This window comes from Glycine max, chromosome 7, assembly GCF_000004515.6.
Source record: "Glycine max cultivar Williams 82 chromosome 7, Glycine_max_v4.0, whole genome shotgun sequence".
Lineage (NCBI taxonomy): Eukaryota > Viridiplantae > Streptophyta > Magnoliopsida > Fabales > Fabaceae > Glycine > Glycine max.
Window position 1 is genome coordinate 7013256 of NC_038243.2, and position 7878 is coordinate 7021133.

Genomic DNA, 7878 nt, shown 5'->3' on the forward strand with positions numbered 1-7878 from the left:
AGCAGTACGATTAGATCATCTCCAACCAAGCAGAGCTTAATTTTTCATTTTTTTTTATTTTACTTTGTATCCATTTTAAGTGGTCTAACTACCACATATAACTTAAACAACTCGATCTTCTCTTTAATTTAATCCATTAACTCTAATTTTTTCATTAAATGAGTCACGCAACTAATTAACTCTCCCACATCTTAAAAATTGATTAATTATTCTGACATAAAAAACAACATTATTCTTACATAAATAATCACCCAGTATTTGACAAGTGAAGTGCTACAATGCTTTTCTTTTTTCTTTTTTTTTTTTTAATTCTTACTACTACTATTAAACATCGAAGCTTAATAAGAAAAATATGTATTTCAATAAACAATTTGGTACTGTGCAAAATATCACTCTTAATACGAAAAATACCTCCATTAGAAGGGGCTTTATTAGTTTACTTGAAAAATATGCACTCAAGAAACAATTTAAATATAATATAATGTAAATCACTTTCCCAATAAAAAATTCAATGAAAGAAAATATGTATATTACTGTAGTATTTAACATTTTTCTGTACCTAAACGACATGAATTTTTTTTAAAAGTGGTATCACATATTTTTTACAGTTTATATATTGAATACATAAAAGTAAAGTAACATCCGTTTAAGAATATATATGTAGTATAAATATATTTTTTTCTCAACTAGATTGTCTAATAAATTAGACGATGGTTGGGGCGAGTGAAATTTGGTTAAACGTTACTATTTTATAATTTACAGTGGAGCTCTTAAGAGCCTATGTGGAGAAAAAGTGAGTTAACTAAGTGCATTATTCAAAGGGACCAAAGGTAACTCTTGACTCTTGTGTATGTTAGGCGAGCTACTAGGCATCAAGGTCACGACAGAAAAAGTAAAAAAAAATAAAAATTATTAAGATAAGTTTTATCTCTCTTATATTAAGATAAGTGAAATTATTAACCGTGTAAATTTACACTGATAATACATTGAAATATTTGCCTGTGATATTTTAGTTTTCCAGACTTTGTTTACCGTATGAAGATTATTAAGATAAGTTTTGTCTCTCTTATATTAATAATTTTTCATAATTATAAATAAAATTATAATGTATGCTTAGTATAAATTATTTTCATGAAAATAATCACTATTTTTTTAAAAAAAATGAAAATTTAAATATATATATATATAAATGATTATTTTTAAATTAAATTTAACCAAACATATATTCAGTATGTTAAGGAGAACTCATCTATCCAGCTAGATCGAGCTTCGTCAACGTGGGACGTTTATCCATAATTAACTACTAGCAGGAAGCTAATTAAGGAACGTAACTTTGGAGTGGCCGAGCAATACAGTTAAAGAAGCACACAGAAGTATTAGGACACATTTTGTTAATGTACTCTTATAAATATACTTTTCATTATTAATTATCTGAAAATTATAAAAAATAATTTAAATTTTATAAATTCCATTTCTTTTCTTATTTAGGATATCTTGATTTAGATCATAAATGTCCTCGGCTGAAAAAGCAATATTGTTCAAACCGACAGAATTACTATGTACAATAAAATTATCTGTGTGAGACGTTTGATGGTATTTCTTATTTAGGATATGTAAGAAAGTATATTATTAGTAATCCTAATAATTAAATAATAGTATAACACAGTTATAATCAAACAAAAGAAGGGCCGTCAAAGTTTGTCGTCTTGCTCAAGAAGAACGGGTTCGCAACGTTAAATCAAGAACAATAGAGAAATTTTAAAAAAACCATTGATATAAAGTTTGTTTATAGCTTCTAGTGACGTATTGGAATTTAGCCGTTGTTAATAGAATGATTCATGGGCTCCACCCCTTTGTTCCCCTGTCCCTTCTGCTGTTTCCATTATAGCCCTAATGCTTTCATCATATTTTTTTATATGATATAATTATGGAATATAATTTTGTTGCAATTTGAGTTTAGTGGGTGAAATTAAGATGGCTATTTTGTCCTCTTGTTGAAGATGTGGTCCATTTGAATTAGGACTAATCACCTAAATGTGGCCAAGAGATGCCACTGCTTACGTTCTTTGTTAACTTGGAGGAAAGATATTTGTCCACTAATATGGTGGAATTTGGGATAATTATGTGTGTAGAATGACACCTGGCACGTTTGAGTTTGTGTAGTGTTGCCACTAACCAATGATAATCAAGAGGGAGAGTTCCATCAAATTATATATGAGTTTGATTATGTATAGAGCATTTGTAAAGGACCATATTGATGGAGGGAATCCTATGAGTTCAAAAGTTTGTGTGGGAGCTACTTATTTTATGGCTACTGCAACATGTTCCCTAAAGGGCTAACTCGTTCAAAAATTCCAAAGCTTTGTCCAATTTTCAGTGTAAGGTAGCAAAACTAATGTTCTTCTTCGTCGATGAAATCAACAAATAATGTACTATCTGCTTGTAGTAATTAACTAATTTTATAATAAACTTGACTTGATCATATTTCTTGAAGTTGGAGTTTTGATTGGTTAAGAACTTCAATTCATATAATTAAGATCTTGAAGTATTTTGATTGATGAGAAGATTTTAAAAGAAAGTTAGCGTGTGTTTGATTAAACGTTTAAACCACGTTCAACGAAAAAAATACACATTTTAAAGACAAAAGTTAAAGTAACGTGATGGTAGTTTTTTTTTTCCAACATCGTGTTGAGTACAACTGATTCACAAGCACACTCTTAATCGTCAATTAAAATTCAAAACTTGAGTGCGACTACACCCAGTTATCCCATCAACGACAACCTTTTGAAATATGGGTTAACTAGTATGTTGATATAGCAAATTAAATAAATATACTCAAATATAACGTAAATTATTATTATTCTTATTATTATTATATATAACGTATAATACTATCTTTGTAATATAGTTAAGGAATTGACATCTTCTGATATAAATGAACCGTTAATATTTATAGTTAAAATAAATCCCCCGTGTATTTGCTATATTACTATTATTATATTTCATATTTATAAATTATAATAAGTTCTTTAGAAAGGTTCAGTGTAAATGTTTTGTAAATGTCTTAATATTTTTCCCTCATTAACAATATTTCCTAGTTTTGTCTCTACTCACAATATGAAATTAAACTCTTAATCACATGCTTAAGATATTATTAATCATGTCACACTATATTAATTATTTAAATTAAATCTTTTTATCATTAAATTAAATATTTTTTATAATATAAGCCATTAAATTAAATCTTAACAGCCTATTTTTTTGTTTGTATTGTATGATCAAAGTTAATTTTCTTTGTATTCAATTAAAACTAAATCAAACACATCACATGAAAAAAAAACAATAACAACAAAACCCATCCAATAGGATAATAACCTCTAACATTTTAGGTCATATATATAACAAGATTTAAAAAGGTTTAACTACACGTTTTATTTTTATAGTTACAAAAACTTTCTCTTTTAATATTTGCGTACCAGTTTTAATTTCTTTTAGTCGTTGCCAACTAATAAAGATTAAAAATGATATGTAGGAACTAATGAGATTTTTTTAAGTATTGAAATTAAAAGAAAAAGGTTTTGTAATTATAGAAATTAAATAAGTAATTAAACTATTTAAAAATTGTAAATCAAATAAAAAAATTAGATAATTTTTATCGGTTGTAATAAAACCAAGGTTAGGTATATAAGAGAAGATAAATGCAAGGAACACACTTATTCTCTTTTTTATTATATAATTTTTAAAATTTTAATTAATTACAGAAAATGTGTTCGAAGATGTGTGTGTATTAAAATGTGTTTCTGGAACCTTGAAAAAATATATATCGCTCCTCATAAGAGAAAGAATATGTTTTCTAAATTGATTGAAAAATTAATCATGCGGAGCTTAAAGATACAAATTTTTTTTTTTTAGAAGAAAATTTTTCAATCTTACTCACCCTCATTCACGTGATCACCTCGATCTAAAATTCTTGTCATTTTATGGCAAAACATTTTCTTTTGAATTTTTAAATTTCTTTATCTTTTGCTTTCTTTTTTTTTTCTCTTGTTTTCTGTTTCTCATTTTTTATGAATTTCTTTGCCTTTTTGTTTTTCATTTAATTCAAAATCAACTCAAGGTTCTCTTTTTAGTTTTGCTATACCCAACCTCAAACTAAAAATTCCTACTTATCCCTAAACAAGTTTCCCAAAATAAAAACCTCAAACATAAGCTTAATCAATGATCAATTAAAAGGGGTATAGTTGTTTTTCAAACCTTAAAGAAAAAAGTTATCAAAATCGACAATTTATATAAATTTGTGAAACTTTCATAATTGACTTGTAGAGTCAACTTATAATCTCACAGAATCCACTCAATATAAAAATAATATTAAAAACCTATAAATAATAGAAAATATACCATACAAGTATTATTATATAATAACTTATGATATCATACACATAAAACGTGATGTTTTTTGTCACAATTAACATTAAACAGATCATATCATAATTATTTTCTTAAAAAAAGTTGAATGGATTATCATAATATTTTTTGTTAAAAAAATATCTTAATTAAAAATATTTTTATTTAGTTTCCTACAATATGTCAATCTCTTGATTAAAAATATGTTTATTTAAATTTGATTAGAAAATTAGACGTGATTATAATTAGATTATGTTGTTTCTAGATTTAAATTTTGATTTATTTATTTTTCTAAATTTTGTCTAAAAGAAATTAAAAACTCGAATGAGGGTTCAATAGTTAAAATGAAAGAGGTTCATTGTGTATTCAAAAAAGAAACCGTGAATTCCAAATAAGACAAAAATTACTAATATAAAGTATAAAGTAAAAAAGAAAAAATCCTGGTACGGGGTCGTTCTAAATAAGGCTCTAATTCTTTCTCCTTGAATTGAGTCATCTTCTTCTTTGGTCCACTCTTCTCACAAAACAAGCAACATCGAAACAATTAATAACAAGTGGCAGTAACCTGAACTGAGTTCGATCGAATTGGCGTGAGGAAGATCAAACCAGACAAAAATTGTGTGGGAGAAGAGAACAAAAAGAAACCGGGAAGAGAAAGAATGAGAGGGATGAGGGACAACCCGGGACATAATCGACTCTAAAGTTTTTGTCTAAAATTGCACCTCAAAAGCTCCAAAATAAGTGTCATTTTGTCTCATTTTTTGCCCAACTAAACTCGTCCAGAACTCGTGAGTTTGAATGACTATGCGAAAGTTTGGGTGAGCCCACAATTTTTTTTTTACTTGCAAGTTAAACAAGTTAATGGTTGTGAACTGGTAAACTCATTGGATTCTACGAGTGAAATTGCAAGTTTGATAATGATGCATAAAGGTATCAAATGATGTGCATGCATTTAAAATAAAACTAGAGATTATTGTAGCACTCCAAAATTCGAGTACAAGACATGAACCACAAGGAAACCTTTGCTAGTGCCTTCCCAATATGATAATGGATAAAAGATGCAAGGCATTATTATTATTATTATTATTATTATATCAGAGGGCTAGGAATTGATAGGAATGGACTAATAGTACTCAAAGTTAGGAACTAAAGCCCAACAAGAGATCAAGACCATCCATGTGCAATGACAAAGGAATGTAGGGAGAGGTTAGGGTTAGTCGTCAGAAGTAAAAGGAAGAAAAGAAAAAACAAGAGGAGAGAAGAAAGAAAAAAAAGAGTTTTGGAGACCCAAAGTTCTGGCACTAATTAAGCGTGATGATATTAGTAAATCTCCAACATAAATGGCGTTAAGCACCAGTCTTCTGGTACTAAGAGTGGACCTTGAAAAGACTTAGTCTGGAGGTAAAGCAAAGTGGTGCTAAACTCCATGGGTGATCTGCATTAAGCATGACCCTTTGAGACACCAGAGTTGATGTCGTAGCTTCGTGTGAAAGCTACGAGCTCATGTCGTTCCCTTCTATCCTTATTTACCGTATGATTTGTTCTTGCTTGAATGCCTTATTGGATATGTATCTTGTTGTTGTTTACTTGCTGTAAGAAATGTGTATGTTCTTGGCTTGTGTTAAATACTTTGTGATATATGAGAACTTATGGATCTCTATGACAAGAACTACCTAACATGCTTATGTGTAATCCAAAGCCATGGTATGCTTATGAGAGGTAGGACCCTCAATGTGAAATGCTTAGCAGATCCATGTGGGTTGTGTATGGATCATGCATCATAAGATTAGAGATATATATCTGTTGTAGGAAAGTATGTAGGACTTCTGATGATTGAAGTCGCAAAAGGTTGTTTTCCTTGGCCTTGGGGGTGTTATATCTGGTGTGGAAACTCCAATGCCCATGTTGATTCCATGGAGTCGGAGCATATTGGAAAAGCTGGGTAACCTTGACTAGTCACCAAAGAATATCATGTTTGTTGAGTTTGCTAAAGCCGAAGGCACTAATAGACTAGTGGCACTTCTTCATGGTCAAACACTAATTACTACTAATATACTTTCTTGACGATCAGTAAAGGTAGCACATATGCATGGAGTAGAGATTAGGGAGCATAACATACATATGCATTTTGTGTAATGTAATGTGTGAATCGTGTTGTATTGCAACTAGGTACAACACGTGTGTTTTATATCATATGTAAATACGATTAGTGTGAGATGTCAATTTATGACTTGTCCAGGTTATAAGTATTAGATTGTGTGTGTGTGAGATAGAAAACAGGGTGTATGTCTAGCAATTAGGCCGTTAGAAACTAAGAATGTTATGCCACCTTAGAGGTTGAAGAGGGAAAAGTAATCATAGACATACATTCATATATTTTAAACATCTAATCAATATTTTTTATTTTTTTTTATTTTTCTTCTTATCACATCATAAATCATATCATATCAATAATTTTATTTTTATTTTTTCAATTCTCCCTAATTATAAGATAATATTATAGATGTTCATCAAATATTTTTCAAGAGGAATTATACTTTAGAATAGTGTGACAAGATCCTAGTTAAACAAGAATGAGATATGGTATAAAATCATGCAAGTTATTGATTTTACTGAATGGAAAAAAAATGATAAATAATAAGAATTTATTGATTATGTCTTGACATAGCAAAATAAGTTTACAATATATCTTTTATATAATTTTCAAAATAATTATTATATAATTCAAATAATAATATATAGCAAAATAAGTTTATCATATATTATATTGATGAGAATATATCACTCTTTTTCTCAAATAATAATATGTAGAAGTCGTTACTCATTTTCTTTTACCCTTTTTTCATATACGGTCCACGTTAGCCTGCATGCTAGGGGCAAATGCAAAACTAAAGTTAGACCATTCATTCTGTGTAGGCTGACTAACCCATTTAAATTGTGGATCATCACAATGCGAGCCTAAACGAATGAGCCAATTTGTATATCCACTTCTAACGGAATACTTTTGAATTTAAGATTTGGCACTTGAAAACTAGTTTCATATGACAAGGATTTTTCTTTCCAATGCTTTTCCTAAAAATAAAAAATGCTGGCAATCCCTATTATTTTTATTATTATTATTATCTTATATAATAGTGATTACAAACACTTTACACTATAGTAAGATGTTTAAGTTATATTGAGTTTGATTTTTTCAAGGAAGATATCAAATTCAAATATTATAAATAGAAAAAACATTCAAGTAATGCAGAGTTTTATTTTTTTAAATAAAGTCTCAAATGTGAACTTTATAAATAGAGAAAACCTAATTGGATAAAGAGATTTACTAAAGAAGTTTTTATATAGAGATTAATTATTAATAAAATTAATAAATATTTTATGGAAGTTTTCATATAGAGATTAACTATCAATAAAATTGATAAATAGTCTGTATCAATATTATGATATATTATGATGATAAAAAAACACATTACA